This window comes from Castanea sativa, chromosome 5, assembly GCF_040712315.1.
Source record: "Castanea sativa cultivar Marrone di Chiusa Pesio chromosome 5, ASM4071231v1".
Taxonomy (NCBI): domain Eukaryota; kingdom Viridiplantae; phylum Streptophyta; class Magnoliopsida; order Fagales; family Fagaceae; genus Castanea; species Castanea sativa.
Window position 1 is genome coordinate 73987560 of NC_134017.1, and position 17947 is coordinate 74005506.

Here is a 17947-nt window from a genome sequence, read left to right on the forward strand (position 1 = left end):
GCCATCTCCTTCTCTTCTCTTCTCTCTCTTTTAGCCGTAGGCCCCTCACTCTCTCAGTCAAGAAAAAAATATCACCATATCAAAGATAGTTTTTCAAGGGTTGAAAAGATTTGCTTCTTGCCTTCTCCCCTCTTCTTTAGTCCTATTCTTCATCCACAGTTTCTTTTGCGGGTTTTGCATTTGGATTTTGGAGAGGCTAAAGTTTGGCTACAAATTTGGTTATAGCCTAAATATACTACTTCCTTGAAAAATTAATATAGTTACATATTTTGAAAATCTAACTATTGAATTACAAGTTTTTTATACTTTTAACAAGTAAGTCAAATTTTGTGTCAATTAAAAGTTATTTACTATATGATCCATAAACTTATTTTTTATGTATGATTTTATACTACAAAAACTTGCAATTTAAACAATTGATTGATGATATAACTATTAATCTAGAATTTTTTAGAAATTTTTCAATCATGGAGGATATAAGAAGAAAATGTAATCTAACGGTGATTTGTCAAAATTCACATCCAATAAAAAAATATTGAGTGAAGTTGCAGCCTTAAGCTACAACCAAGTTTGTAGCCAAACTTTGTCCTTTGGGGAATCATTTTATGATTAAGCAAATGCATTTTTTAAGGTTGTTCTTGAACCTTCGTCTTTGGGTGTAAGTCCATTGAGAAGGCTATTGCTATAGTCTAATCCTAAGGGGGTTATTCTGCCAAGAGGACCAATCACACCAAGTTTTACTCCGAGTGGCACAAATAAACTTTTAAAAACAACACTTTCACGTGATTCTATAGGTCCTACTAAACTTACTCTTTTGATTCTATTGTCAATATATTTTTTAGGGTTTATATTTTTGAATCAAAACTTATTTAATAGCTATATTTTCCAACAAAAATACCCTAATAACACACACGGATTAAAGTGAAAATCAAGTTGGCATTTGTTATAGGGTTTTAGGAAAGGAAAGCATCCACATCCAAAAACACAAAAGTCTGAGTAATCACAAGTTTTAATTTTCTGATGTCACAGAAGTTACAAGAAAGCAAACACATTGTTTTCTAAATAGAAAATAAACTAAATACATTAGCTTCTGAATGAAAACCATGAATCCATGAAGGGTTCTTTGAATCTACAAGGTGATATAGGATTCATCCACCAAAGAGAAATAATAGATGAAGTCTGAAATTTTATTAATCTGAAGAACTGAATTGCCTTGGAGGCCACTATGCATTTAAATAGTAGAAAAGAAAATCTAGGGCGGCAAGGAAAATGCCTAGAAAACTTTAATTTGCGTTAATCACGTAATTAGGTGGCAAAATAGTAGTTTTTACCAAAAATTAAAATATTGTCTCTAAGAGATGTCCTAAAACAAACATGACCTAATTCTGACTTTTAAATCAAAAGTTATCAAGGAAAACATAAAATAGCAAAATAATTGTTTTCGGGGCCTTAACGGGGGAATTCACCTAAATTAGAATGTCGTTTCCCTTCAATCCTCCAAATTTAAGCAATTTTGACTTTGTCACTCCGTTGACTTCTACTAATACCTCCCCTTGATATTGCACCGTGATTTTCGGCACCTTCGCTGCTCCAAAAATGCTACTCCGGAAAGGTTTTTGATATCTGTTCTACTTCTACATCATTTTCATAAGGGGAAACATAGTCCAACCTTCCTTTAGTTGGTAAACGATATATTAGATAAATAACACAATTGTAGTATTATACCCAAAATCTAGTTTCCATTCCAACCTGTGCTAGGAGAGTGAGGCCAGTATCAACAACGTGTCTATGTTTTCTTTCGGAAAAACCACCTTGTTTGGGTGTGTGAAGGCAGGAAATGCGATGAAAAATTGAAAGAAAATTTTAAAAGGCAATGTCAACATACTCTCCACCTCAATTAAGTTGAAAATTTTTATTTTTGATGATTTTTTTTTTCAACGAGGGACTTGGAAATTTTGAAATAATGGAATACTTCACTCTTAAAAGGATATATCTACGAATATCTAGAGTAATCATCAACAAATCTATAAATAAAATATTTAAAAGTTGAAGTGTAAAATTTATGTTGCTAATCTCCTACTGAGTCACATCAGTATGCATTTTGATGTATTAGGTCCACTTCGGTCCATTCAATTCATTTCAGTCCATCTGCTCCATTTTGGTCCATTACGTCCACTTTGATAATATTAAGATGAGAGGTTTGCGTAAAAAGAGGAATTGCTTTATTGACAATTTTGTCACATTCTCAGTGTAATGTTGGAAGATCTTAATAAAATTACACATTTATTATGTTATTAAAGTTTTGTATATATTTTTTTTTCTAATAGGTGATAGATTTACTTATATTTGCTTCCCATTTAGACCATTCAAGACATATAGAGGATGAATCATTTGTGAGGAGCACTAGAAAAAAAATTTCATCCACCTACATTAGATTATACCTTATATTATAATCAAATGCAAATGAATTATGTTTCCTTGAAAATAAAAACCTTATAAAATTTAAAACATTTTCAAATAACAACTATGGATAACTTAATTTAGAAAATTTAATATATTGTAAAGTGATAAGTAGTTAGAAAATAATCACATTATTTGAAAAATGATTTGGGACTAATACTTATAAGTCTTCTTTATCATTTTCATTTAACAAAAAAACAAATCGTCAACCTTTACTGCATTGCACATATCTACAACGAGTAAAAGATATTACTTGCAACCTTATAGGGGCACATGGTGAAGTCCATACATCGGAAGAAAATGCATCTTAGATGAAGAAAATTAAAGTAGCAACTTCATGACCCTTTCCTAAAGGACATGTATTTTAAAAAGGCATGGTCTTTTGCATTCCTTGTTCATTGATAGACTTATTTGAATTAATACCTCTAACTCAAAGTTGATATAAAAAAAGGTTACATTAGTGCCAAATGAATGGTGTAAGTTTGAGCGATAATCCACACGAAAGCAAAAACATAAAAAATAAAAATTGAAAACTGCGCCAATATGGGCTACCATTTTTCCAAATGAATGCTTAAGGAAGACTACGAGTAAGAGGGTTGAATGCCAGCAGATAAGCTTCCAACGGATGGATCCAAAGGGCTTGTCCATGATGTCAACAGGACTTTCTTACCTGTGATTACATTAGTACTTATTTTCATCGTTGGCAAGAATGTATTAGAATACGTTGAAAACTATATCTCCAATATAATTCCTGCAGTGTCCATCTAGTACAGTAAGAACCCCAGAAGAATCCTTGAAGGGTTTCTGTCTATTAGCTATCCATACCAATGTGAATATTGAAATGTTTTTAAACCATATTCCAAGGTAGCGATCGGTAGAATTTACGGGGCTAAAGAATCCAAGTTTAAAATCACTCCCATTGGAGATTATTTAGTCAAATTATTTGATGGATTGTAAAGACATAGTGGTGTTTATGGCAAAGCCAAAATCTAAGCAAAAGCAAAATAGCAAGACTAGAAGAACTGGTATGTTGGTATTTCGAAGAAGTCGCATCCATGGTCAGTGAGGGTGTCCTTTAAAACAGGAACATTAATTTGGACACCTCCCATTTTGACTACAACGTGAAAGTTGAAACATTCGAATCCAATCTCTATAACATCTAAAAGTTGAAAAATTAAGCATTTTTTATTACTATGCTCTTGTTGCACCACATTAGCATATATTTTTGGTTCATTCTTTCCACTTGGTCCACTTTGATTTCGGTCCATTTCAATTATATAATATATTAGTAAATAATTAAATGCGTTAATTTAATTATTTGTCCAAATATATTAGTATATGAAGTCATTTAAGCTTCTTTTAAATTTATAGCTCTGTCCATTCAATTTGTTCATTATGGTCTAATTCAGTCCATTTCGGTCCAAAACGGTCCTTTCGGTTGACTTCCATCTTCTTTTAAATAATAATAATAATAATAATTTTGAGTTAAAAAGTGTGAGATTTTATTCTATTTGGGTCAAAATATTTAGTTTTGGACTAAAAATACAAACAAAATAGGTATTAGAAATTAGAAATATAGAACCTAAAAAAAAAGTAACAAAAATTATTAATATTCAAAATATTACCTTAAAATTCAATTTTCAATAATATAGGAATTATACTTGTATTTTGAAAGAAAAAAAAAATTCTATAGTTCTAAACTTATTTAATAATTTAAATTTAAGGTAACATGTTACATGTTTTCCATGTAATGAGTGTGTAATTATTATTTTTATATCCTTGGATATGTTCAAATCAGTCAACCAACTATATTATATTTATAAAAAAAAAAAAAAATTAAGAACATATTCTCCATTTATATGAAACAATATTATAATTATTTAATTTAAATATTATTATTAATTTACATTTTTCATATACATATATAACTATCTATTGTTGTTGAATGCAAAATACATTATATGTTCCATTACATAAAACTTATAATAAAAAATTCCTTTAAATAACAAAAGTACAATTAACCAAAATAATTTACATTATGTTCTTATAAAATATTTATATTACATTTTCTCACTGATTGCACGAAGGGATGGCAATAGGGAGAGGCAAGGCCGAAGGATGGGATCTTCACCCTCACCTCGCATGGTTTTGACATTTTCCATCCCTACCCTGCCTCATATGATGGGGAAAATTTCTTTGTCCCATCCCTGCCCCTTGAGACTCTATCCTGCCTTGTAATATTCTACTTTGTGTTAATTTTTCCCACAAATACTACAAATTTTTTCATAAAACTTGTTTCATTACAATAAATATACTTTAAATTACAACTAAATTTATCACATAAAATCAACTAATTTTTAACAATAACTGAATAATACTATCCAAGTACTTAACAAGAAAATATTACAACAAAAAAACTTAATATCCATGCATTTAAATAAGCTAGTATTTATTTGCTTTTTTAAATATTAGGGATTTAGGGTATGAAAATTTACAATTATAGCCTTATCAATGCGAGGTAGGATGGGGATAGGGCTGGATGGGGCTAAATTGTCATCCCCAATTGTGTGGGTTTGTGACTAGTACTATATAAAAATGGAAATGTAGTATTTAATGATGAGATACTCTAATTATGCTACATCATCAGCCACATAACCATTCCTTTTCTTATTTATTTTTTACTCCTTTATTTTTTTTTTTGAAAATATTTAAAATATGAATATATTGACTATACACATTCATCTAGAGCAGTTTTAACTATAAACTTAACTTTGTCTTTACACATTCATCTAATTCAGTTAATGTTTATAACTAAACATTGAAGGAGCCCTAATCAAGCATATTATAGATCTACAAGAGGTTTGTACCCTCATTGTCTTCTTCTTCCTCATCTCATTAGAGTTTTCTTTGAAATTTTTAAGAAAATAATTTCATTTTTATGTAAAATAAAATTATTTATTTATCTATTCAGTATTCACTTAATGGATTAAACTATAACAGTATTTGCACAATTTATTTTTCGAAAAATTTCGTATACCATTTATTTATTTATTTTAAGGAAAAAGAGTTACAATTATCATGTATAAGGTTATGTTGGTGCAAACACAATAACAAGAGAAATAACACAAAGAGAAACTGAATTAGACTTTTGAATATTATTAATCTAAGATTAGAGAATACGCAAAACTATTTGGACTAAGGCATGAGACTTGCTCTTTTCAAGGAAATTCAAGCTCTTGGTTGGCTAAACCTTCTCTGACTTGTCTCCTCCAAGATACAACAACCCAACAAATATCGTATGGTTAGAACAATCTCTACACAAAGTGTTCAAGTCTAAAGTTCCATCAGAAAGAATACCCTTCTTTGTCAAGAAACTCTCTATTTTTTAGTCTATAAGGATGCATGCAATTGCTAGATTTTTTGGTATGTTAACGATGTAACTGGTATTGGGTTTGAATGAGTCTCTGTATAGGCCCATTTATTGACCCAATGGGCCTCACAAAATTATTACCCAAATTAATTTGATTAATTAGGTCTATTATTCTGATGTAGTGGGTGTTACAAGATTAATTACTGGATATTAATCTGATGGATTGGAGTTACACAATTAATGGATGAGATAAGGAGTTTCTGAAAAATGAAAAGACCCAAATAGAGAGTCCATTAAGTGGATTAATGGCTCTTCATTTTCCATAATAAAAATGGAGTATTAATTCGGGCCATTTACTTACCAACAGATATGGTAATAATTTTGAATGGGCTGTCAAGTAGGAGGATCTAATAGGCCGTTTCATTTCCATTTTCGACACCTCCTCCCTTCACCTCCCCCTTGCACACATATCTAGCCCAATATTTGAATCAATTCATATTAGCCAATTAATCATCACAATTAAAAAGAATAAAATAGTCACTCTCATTTTCAATGTGAGATTAAACATGTTCACTCACTCCACATCTTCCATATTAACTCTCACATCTTTACATTTATGTTGTAATATAAATCAATTTTAATTATATAATATTAAAATACTTCAACAATCTTCTACTCATTTTAATATTAAATTTTATTAGTAAAAAAGATATTACCAGGCAAAGACAAGTCACTATGCATCATGAAGGGTGTCCTTTGCATTGAATATTCGCTTAGTAAAATAGTAATCTCAACTCCAGAGTCATAGTGGTCTCTAATTTGAACCAGGATTGCTTTGGGAAAATTAAGCGTCACTACTTACACATAACAACTCAGGTATTAACATGAGCTTTTATAGCTAGCACTTTACAGCTGTGTGCTGATCCTAATTTCATGAGTGTATTTGAAATTAAGTCCAAATCTCATAGGGAGCGCCCGCCCCCCCCTCCCACTTGCATAAGTGAAATTTTGTCAAGAGTGCTCTTGTAATTCTGACATCCCACTCATACGAGCTACAAATTTCATTAAGAGTTTTTTACTCAATCTCTCCACATTACATCATAGGGATGAACAATTAAAAAATTATTTACAAAATAAATAATTAAAAATAAATAAATAGTACATTTCTTAAGACCATCATATGATTCGTTTTTCCTATTGAACCCGATTCTCAGGATCTATGGTCCTTCGGTTAGGTATCCTCATACATGGCTCATGAATCTATGGACTTTAGTCCCATCCCCATCGATGTATTATAAACTCTATCTTTTGCTAAGGCCTTAGTAAATGGATCTGCAAGATTATTATTAGATTTAATATAATCCATAGTTATGATGCCACTACTCAAATAAGATCGCACGGTACTGTACTTTCTTCTTATAGGTCTAAATTTACCATTGTAATAACGGTTTTTAACTCTACCAATTGCGACAGTGCTATCACATTGAATCAATATAGGTGGAATTGGCATTTCCTAATGTGGAATTTCATATAACAAATCTCTAAGCTAATTTACCTCTTCACTATCTAAAGATAATGCTATTAATTCAGCTTCCATTGTTGAATTAGCAATTATTGTTTGCTTTTTAGATTTCCAAAAAATAGCACCACTACTAAGGTAAAAATATAACCAATAGTAGAGAGAGAATCACCTAATAAAGAATTCCAATTGTTATCACTAAAAGTTTCAATCATAGTAGAATACTATTTATAAAATAAGCCATAACTTTTGGTACCAATTAAATATCTCATGACTCGCTCAATAGCTAGCCAATGATCTTCACTAAGGTTGCTAGTAAATCTACTAAGCACTCCTACTACATATGTAATGTCAGGTCTAGTACAATCAGTAGTATAACACAAACTACCAATGATGCTATCATAATCCTTCTGATTAAAAAACTCATCATCATTGTTCACAAGAAATAAATGAACACTATAATCAAAAGGAGTAGCTACACTTTTGTGATGATGAAAATTGTATTTTTTTTAATATTTTCTCAACATGATGTGATTCATCAAGAAATATTTCATTTCATGTTTTTGTAATTTTCATGCTCAAAATAAAATTAGCCTCACCAAGATATTTCATATCAAAATAGCTTTTAAGCATATTTTTTGTCTCATTTATAACATGCATATTTGAGCCAAAAATCAACATATCATCCACATAGAGGCTAATAATAACATGTAAATTATTCCATGATTTAAAATAAATAAATTTTATCACATTCATTTGATTTATAATCACTCTCAATCATGCAGGAATCATACTTTTCATGCCACTATTTAGGTGCTTATTTTAAGCCATATAAGGATTTAGTTAGTTTACATAACTTGCTTTCTTGTGTAGGCTCTACAAAGCTTTCAGGTTGATCCATATAAATCTCTTCCTCTAGGTACCCATTTAGAAAAGAAGTTTTTATATCCATTTGATGAATTTTCAAATTTAAAATTGCAGAAATAGTAATTTACAATCTAATAGATGTAATTCTTGTTACCGGAGAAAAAGTATCAAATAAATCAATATCAGCTTTTTGTTTAAAGTCTTTTGCATTAAGTCTAGCTTTAAACTTATCTATTGATCAATCCAGTTTCAACCTTTTTCTAAGGACCCATTTACAACCTATGGTTTTACAGTTCGGTGAAAGATCTACTAATTTCCAAGTTCTATTAGAAATTAGAGATTCCATCTCATCATTTACAATCTCTTTCCAAAATATAGCATCAGGTGATGTTAAAATATCTTTTAAATTTTGGAGATTTTCCTCAATGTTTAAAACATAACAATTAGGATTAAAATCCTCTTCAACTCTAGCTCTTTTACTCCTAGGTTCTATTTCAAAATTTTCTTGATTTTGTAAATGAGAAGTAGAAGAACTAGTTTGTGACAAAATATTTTCTCCACCTCACTATTTTTCAATTTAAAAGGAAATTTTTCTTCATGAAAAATTGCATCATCTGATTCAAAAATTATTTTTTTATGATAAAAAAAAATCTATAGGTTGCACTATTAATCGCATAACCAAGAAAAACACAGGTAGTAGCTTTTATACCTAATTTAGGTATTTTAGGATCAGTAAACCTTATATAAGCAAGACAATCTCATACTCAAAAATATTACAAATTTGGCTTATGTCATTTTCGCATCTCAAAAGGTGTGGTATGTAACTTTTTATGTGGCACCCTATTAAAAACATGACATGTAGTTAAAATAACTTCACTCAAAAAATGTAAAGGTGCACCTAATTCAATTAACATGTCATTTGTTACCTCAATTAGAGTTCTATTTTTTCTTTTAGCCACACCATTAGAAGCAGGTGAATATGGAGCAGTAGTTTCATGGATAATTCCCTAAGACTAAATAAATAAGTTGAATGCAGTTTATTCATACTCATGACCTCTATCACTTCTTATTCTTTTTATTTTTCTACGGAATTGATTTTCAATTTCTTATTAAAAATCTTGAAATTTTACAAAAGCATCACTTTTATTTTTCAACAAATAAACAGTTGTATATATTTTGAGAAATTACCAATAAAAGCGATAATACATCTATTTTCCCCACGAATTAAAATTCCCTCAAATTCACATAAATCAGAGTGAATTAACTCAAGCAATTTGTTATTTCTTACAAGACTTTTATGAGGTCTTTTTGTAATCTTAGCTTGACTACAAGTTTTACATTTTTCAAAATATTTTGTCAGTCTTGGAATTAATCCTAAACTACTTATGCTCCCACATATCTATTATTTATATGACACAAACGAGTATGCTAAAAATTAATAGAAGAAAACATATAAATGGAACGGGTAAATGCTTTATAATTCTCAGCATTTAACTTAAACATTTTATCACAAGCATAACCCATGCCCACAAATAATCACTTTTTAGTGATTACATAATTATTAGATTCCATAGTCTACTTAAGGCCAGCCTTGTTAAGCAAAAAGAATGACATCAAATTCTTAAAGACGAAGTGTAAAGTACATCTTTCAATGTAAACACATGTCCAGATGTGAATTTCATATCAACCTCACCACTCCTAAGAACCTTGGTTTTGCTAGAGTCACAAAGCATAATTGTTTTTTTCTTCTTCAAAGGGAGTGTACAACTTGAACAAATTTTTGTCATAGCAGACGTGCCTATTAATACCAAAATCCGCCCACCACCCTTCAACATATTACACCATATTGATGTTTGTAATCATAGTCACTAAAGGGTCTTTGGTTACATTAGCCTACGGAACAGATTCATATTTTCAAAATTTGCAAAATCGAGCAATATGCCTACTCTTGCCACTGACAAAACAAGATTTATTAAATTGATCTTGTGAAGGGGGTCCTTGGTTCTTATTATAATTTTTATTCTGGTTGCCCCTTCCTTGAGGTCTATTATTATTTTTGAAAACTCTCTTTTTAGGCTTCAATTGTCCATTTCTAAGAAAATAATTTTTGGGCATGTTATTATTGGCTGAAATAAGGTTTACCTTTGTGGTGTAATTACCTTTGTATTCATCTTTTGTATACTTATCTATTCTTTCTTGATGGAGATGAAATTCTTCATCGCTCATTTCATCAGTAGAAACCTTGGAAGGATTCTTGTCAGTGAGGATGTAGGCGACTTTGAGAAGACTTAAATAGAAGATGACCTTTTCTTTTTACCTCTTGAAGTGGACTCCCTTGAAGCAAAATGGCTTGTTGAGATCTCCAACAGTCTTATTTGGTTTCTCTTGTGTAGGTTTCATGTGTTAATTTCCTTTGATAAGCCAAAAATGCATTGACCCCTTGTAATAAATTAACCAATTAATTAGTCAAGTGAATTAATTAGGTTCAATTACATGCAATGAGCGTGGTAGCACAAACAAATCACTAAATAACTAAATGCAACGGAAATTAAATTTGACACGGTGATTTGTTTACGAATGGAGAAAACCTCCAAGGCAAAAACTCTACCGGGTGATTTTAAGATCACCACTCCCGAGAATCCACTATTATCAAAACAAGGGGTTACAAGTAAAGGAATCTCAGTACCTTATACCAACCTACAGTTGAACTCTTACCCCAATACCTAATTGGACTTGTTTTGTAGTGACAATCTCTCCTTGTATTGCATGGCTTTCAGTACGTGACTAACTAATTGCGCGGATTCCAATACATGACTTCAATCACCAACTTGAAAAGAATGTTGGTTGCAAAGTTCTTCTACTCTTCAACAGAAAAAAGATCGTGAAGTTGCTTGGTCACAAAACCCTATGATATACAAACAAAGTAACTTCTTCAAGAACTAGGGTAAACTAGGTTTCTTGTCACACTTAAAGAGTTATGCTCTTATGCAATTGTGCTCTCAGCTGTGTTACCTGAAACGGCCCTTAAAATAATCCTTATATATATATTTAGGATTGTGAGAAAAGAGAGCCCAAACACATAATCACAGATTGGATGAAAAACAGTCTAGAAAAACTGAATTTCATAAACCTCGATAGATACCCTAGCTGTCGAGCTGCTGTTGAGCCATGGGCTAGAACAGCTCTTTAAATCTCGATAGATGCTAGCTGTCGAGTTTTAATGAACAACACTTTTCACACTTGAATCTTGGACAAACTAGCATGACTTCAATACTTGGACTTGAACTTTTGTTCCTTGAAGTATTAGACACATCCTAGATCTACCCAATTACAAGTAAAATGCGTTTTATCAAAGGATTAGCCAATTACATAAGATGTGGACATATGTTCCTAACATTCAATCACATATGTCCTAACATCCTTAAAATTGTTGGTGCAAACACAACAATCATAGAAATAATATAAAGAGAAATTGAATAATACTTCTGAGTATTATTAATCAAATATTAGAGAATACACAACACTATTTGGACCGAGGCACAACACTCGCTCTTTTTAAGGATATTCAAGCCTTTGGTTGGCTAAACTTTGTAACTGGTTCAAATTTTCTCTAACTTGTCTCCTTCAAGATACAATAGCTTAACAAATGTCATATAGCTAGAACAACCCTTGCACAAAGTGTTCAAGCCCAAAGCTCCACCAAAAAGAACACCCTCCTTTGCCAAGAACCTTTCTATTCTTAAGTCTATAAGAATGCATGCAATTGTCGGATTTTTTGGTATGTTAACGCTGTAATTGGTATTGGGTCTAAATGAGTCTCTTTATAGGCCCATTTATAGAACCAATGGGCCTCACAAAATTATTACCCAAATTAATCTGATTAATTAGGTCTATTATTCTGATGTAGTGGGTGTTACAAGATTAATTACTATATATTAATCTAATGGGCTAGGGTTACACAATTAATGGATGAAATAAGGAGTTTTTAAAGAATGAAAATTCTCAAACGGATAGTCCATTAAGTGGGTTAATAGCTCTTCATATTCCATAATAAAAATAGAGTAATAATTCGGGTCATTTACTCACCAATGGATATGGTAATTATTTTGAATCGTCTGTCAAGTAGGAGGATCCAAGAGGCTGATTCAATTAATGGATGAAATAATGAGTTTTTGAAGAATGAAAAGGCCCAAACAGATAGTCCATGAAGTGGGTTAATGACTCTTCATTTTCCATAATAAAAATGGAGTATTCATTTGGGTCATTTACTCACCATTGGATATAGTAATTATTTTGAATCGACTGTCAAGTAGGAGGATCCAAGAGGCTGATTCATTTCTATTTTGACACCTCCTCTCTTCACCTTTCCCATGCACACATATATAGCCCAACATCTGAATCAATTCATATTAACCCATTAATCGCCACAATTAAAAAAAATAAAATAGTCTCTCTCTTTTTCAATGTGAGATTAAATATTTTCAGTAACTTCTCATCTTTCATATTAACTCTCATATCTTTACATTTATGTTGTAATATAAATCAATTTTAATTACATAATATAAAAATGCTCCAACAGGTTACAACCAACACTTATGTCTGGGATCAAGCGCAACATAAATTATATTTTCTAATTTAGTTTTATTTGTTGTTTATAGATGATATATTCCAATGAGAAAAAGAATAAGGATTCCAAAATATACTAAACTTTTCCCCCCTATTCTTTCTAATCATCTCTTATTCCAAATTTTGTATTAATGTTGCTTAAAAGGTGCGGAAGTAAATTTTTTTTTTGCACTTTTGGTTTTAAATTGTAGTTTTGTTGAGATTTATTAAGTTTTTAGATACATTTTTAGTGTTTTGGATCGTAGGAAGAAAACAAAACGGTGTCCAAAATGATATAAATAATTGATAGTAAAACTTTATATTTCCCTTAACTGACCATATGCATTTTTTGAGAAATATTGAATTGTTTTTAGGTTTGGTAAAAACATAATTTGTTTTACCATCTTTATATAAAACATTCTTGCGCATTTCACATTAGAAACTAGTTACTGTTAATAACGATAAATATAAATGTAAACAACATAACAATAAACATCAACATAATATTAAAACTAATAATGATGGTAATGATGATGATGATGATAATAATTCTTGATTGTAATTTTGTTTTTCAAGCAATACCCTTAACCTTAAGCCTTCATTATATTTTTTTTCTAAACCAATAATTATAGGTTAGCAAGGGTGCATCAGAATATGTATAATTAATTATTCTTTTGTCATGTACTTTTGTCTTTAATAATTTGGACTTGAAATGGCGAACCCAACCAATGTGCTTGGTAGTGTCAAACTGAATGGATTGGTTGGCATCAATGTTACTTGCATTTGTATTTGTGAAATTAGACACATGCACAATTAAAAAGGAGATTTCAAAGCTTTGATTTCCAAGACTAGTTTTTGAATTTGACTGCTATTGGAAAACATGATGATTTTTAAAGAACTCTCTTTTGTAAATTGTAGAAATTATTTGAATTCTAAAACAGTAAAGCAAATATTGCAACCCCAATTTTCATAACATGGTAGAAGTCATCGGTTCAGTTGATCTAATCTTGAAATGCATGGCAATCTTCAGGCCTTGTTTGGGCCAAGTTTATATGAAAATATGTTTTTATTAATTAGAAAAATATATTTTGTTTGCCAGGGAGGCATCTCCATGAAAAAAGCAAATAACAAGAAAGAACCTAGGCTTATGACTGTGATGACTACACTCTATATACCATCTTTAAAGTTAGAGAACTTATTGTCATGGGTGGAGGCCTTATGTATAATAGAAGCCTCCATCATGGTTGCTTTAAATGATGTAATAATTTTCAACGATAAAATCAAAATAAGAATTGCCTAAATGAATAGGAAATTATGAAATACCTAGGCATTTGTCTGCTTCCCCTTTTGCGGCTTCTTCGATATGAAGGATGCCAAGAGGAGTTTAATGACACCGAAGAGCCATTTTATTAGAAATATTAACGAGGCTGATGCATCTCCACAAATGACCCCCACATAAACTCCCACCATTGCATTTTTTGTTTTTTTTTTTTTTTTTTACAATCCTAGGAATTAAATTGAACTTTTTTCTTCTATTTACACTTGGACAAACTCTAGTCAAGCATGAAATATTTTGCATTGAGACATGAATTACTCTTATGGTTAGTTCTATTGTTATCAGTGATATATATCATTAATAAGTACTTTTTAGGGGGCATAGTGTTACCAATAACAATACAAATAAACATAAACAAAATAACAATAAAAATCAACATAAGATAAAAACTAATGATTTTCCTAAACTTCCAATTGTTGGTGGATTTATCTTTGATTGTTGAATGAATGTCTTATTAAGAGTTATTTATTGAAATATTTATTTTTAAGATTAAAACTAATGATAATAATAATACTTCATGATTGTGATTGTGATTGTGATTGTGATTTTAAGAAATATCCATAAGCCTCCATCCAATGATATTTCAAATAAAACTGAATAATGAAGACTCAATGTAACATTAGCACATCCAGTGAAATTCATCGACAATGAAATTCGATAGATATAAAGTTGGGATGGCTTGAATTGTCAAACTTAGCCAACAAAGAGACTTGACATTAGCCAAGCCATTAAATGTTTGCATGCCCACGTCAGAAAGTGTGGCTTGATATTAACCAAGCCAAAGATTTGCAATCCAGCCAATAAGCATGCGTGAAGAAATACTACACAGTTGCATTAAATGTTGCATGGATTCTTGGCCACTATTGTTGACTTTCTTAACAATAGAATTCTTGTATTATTTTCATGTGATCAAACTATTTCAACTCCTACTGAACATCTAGTTATAAATAGATGGTGAGTTTGGGAGAAGATGCAAGGAGCTCCTACGTGAGCTAGCAAAGAGCTTCTTTCATGTGTGTGTCTGGGAAGCTAAAGTGTCCTACAATTTTTGTCTAAATACAGGTGTTCTCTATTTATTTGTGACAGAACTAAGAGTGTATTTGGAGTTTGGGTTTATCTGAGAGTGTCTTCAAGTTATTATTGTAATTTTTTAAATTATAGTGAAACTTTATTTTGTCACTTCTTGTGGATATAAGCATATTGCCCAACCACATAAATTATTTGTGTCATATTTTCTAAAATATATTTTCTTAACCTTGTAGTTATGGGCTAGTTTAGAGATTTTTTTTCCTAATTAGGTTCTCAACAAAATCAAAAGTGCACTCTAGGTCGGTTTATAAGATTTATATAACAAATACATTACTATTCTATTTGGGTGGAGAAATATATTATCATTCCTACTAAAATTTGAAAAAACTATTGCTAAACCAATTAGTATTTTGAATTCCATTAAAAACGAAGTTGGTAATTGTTACTCTTTTTTTTCTTTTCTTTTTTCTTTTTTGTAAATAAGGATAAATTTTATTCAGAGAGGCAAAAGAGGGACTAGGTGACCCTGTCCATAGGCTTTGACCAGAGCCCAATTCAGAATAGAGTTGATGGGTAACTCACTTACAATTCCCAATTTATAGAAAGAGAGGCCCAACGTGCCCAATTGTGGACCATACCATAAAGAGCGTTCAAATGAACTAGCCTGCTGGGCACGAGATGGGTTTGATATTAGAGCGTCAATTACAACTTTGGCATCTCCTCTAAAAAGAGAACGGATTTGCATCCTTATTTGCAGCGATGGAGACCAGTTTTGAATTTGGAAGATGCGGAAATCTTTTCAGTGAATCTTTTACTAGATGTTTTGAATGTGGATGGCTATATTGGTGTCAAATAATATTTGGAAAGAAGTCCATTGTTCCATTGCTTTGTAGCAGGGAGGATGAGGTCTACTACTTAGTTGATTTTTAGGATTGGTTGGGAGGGTGGAGATAATTGTGAAGTGAAGCTACGGATAGAACTTAGGAACCCAAGGATCAGTCCATGATTTATATATTGGTATTTGTGCCTGATCCAATAAGGTGGCAGTGGCAGATGTTTCCTTGATTTTTATTTTTTATTTTTAATTTAAAACACTTTCAAAGAATAATTATAAATAACTTAATTTAGAAAATCTAATATATTCTACAACTATACTTTGTTAAAAAAATAATCATATCATTTTAAGAAAGTTTTGGGACTAACTTTTATAAAATTTTATCTATTATTTTCATTTTTTACTTACTAAAAAAATAAATCATCAATTTTTTTGGTGCATCCCACAAGTTTGCTTCTAATAAAAGTAATACTTGGAACAGGGACGGAGCCAGGATTTTAAGTTAAGGGGGCGACTTAGACCTCTAGTTTGGCAGCTTCTTAGTCGTGGAGGTTTTTTTTTTTTAATTTTTAATGTGTGCATTTGCTAGGTAAAGACAAAATTATTCTATTTAAAACTTTTTAAAGGGCAATTATTTATTTGAGTAAAATTGGTTAATTAGACTTAATTTTTTTTAGCTTTGCTATTGGTGATTTTTGTTGTTGCACAAATGTTTTTGGGCTAGTATATGTTGTTTTAGATTTAGATCTATAAAATTTTAATGGCCTTTAAAATGAGAAAAGTGCTAGAAGTATATTGATAATATAGTGAGTGATTATTGATAAGTAAAAAAGTTATGCAAGTAATAAACCCAGATGCGAACCAATAAGAATTTGTACCTCAACAGTTTATAAAAATATTGTAAATAAATTTGTATCTTTAACGTTACTCTAAAAAGATTCAATAATATTGTTAATAGGGTAAAATGTAATTTTATAGAACAAAATTGCTAAAATTAATGCATATATATATATAATTTTTTTTTTTTTTAAATTAGGGGGGCCACTGCCCCCCTTGGTCAATGAATGCCTCCGTCATTGACTTGGAACCTTATAGAGGTACATGGTGAAGTACATACACCCGAAGAAAATGACAGTTTAGACGAAAACAATTAAAATATACTTCACGACCCTTTCCTAAAGGACGTGTGTTTCTAAAAAGGCATGATCTTTTGCTTTCCATATTCATTGATAGACTTATTTAAATTAATACAACTAACTCATAGTTGGAAAAAAGAAAAAAGAAAAAAAGAAAAAAAAAAAAGGTGCTGTAAACATTAATGTCAAATGGAAGGTGTAACTTTGAGTGATCCACGGAAAATTCTATGTAAAAAAGTTGAAGTATTGTATTTATTGTATTTATTGTTGTTACGTTCTTATTGAGCCATATCAATGGCCACATAATCCATCTATATCCAATAATTTACCTCTTATTTTTTACTCTTCTTCTTCTTATTAATTTTGTATCTTACTGTTATATTTCCTCCAACATTTCCTCTCATTTTTACATTTTCATCTCTTCACTACTTTTAACTTTGATGAATTATTGTATTCATTTTATAACACTAATACGATTTGGTGGTGTGCTTTTTGAATTTTCCATCACAATACTTCTATTTCCCTCTTATAGCTTTTGTTTGAGTTTTGTTTAACATAATACTAAAGTTACTTTAGAAGTGAGAATTTGAATTTATATCAAAATAAATCTTTGCTATATATTAAAACGAGCTATCAACTATTTGAATAATATCAAGTGTTTTTTTGAGATAATTTTTTATTGTCATGATAATCTTTTTTAAGAAAATGAGAAATTTAAATAATATATTTGAAACTTAAAGTGGTAATATCAACTAAACAAATCCAAATAATAAAATGATGATATAATTTT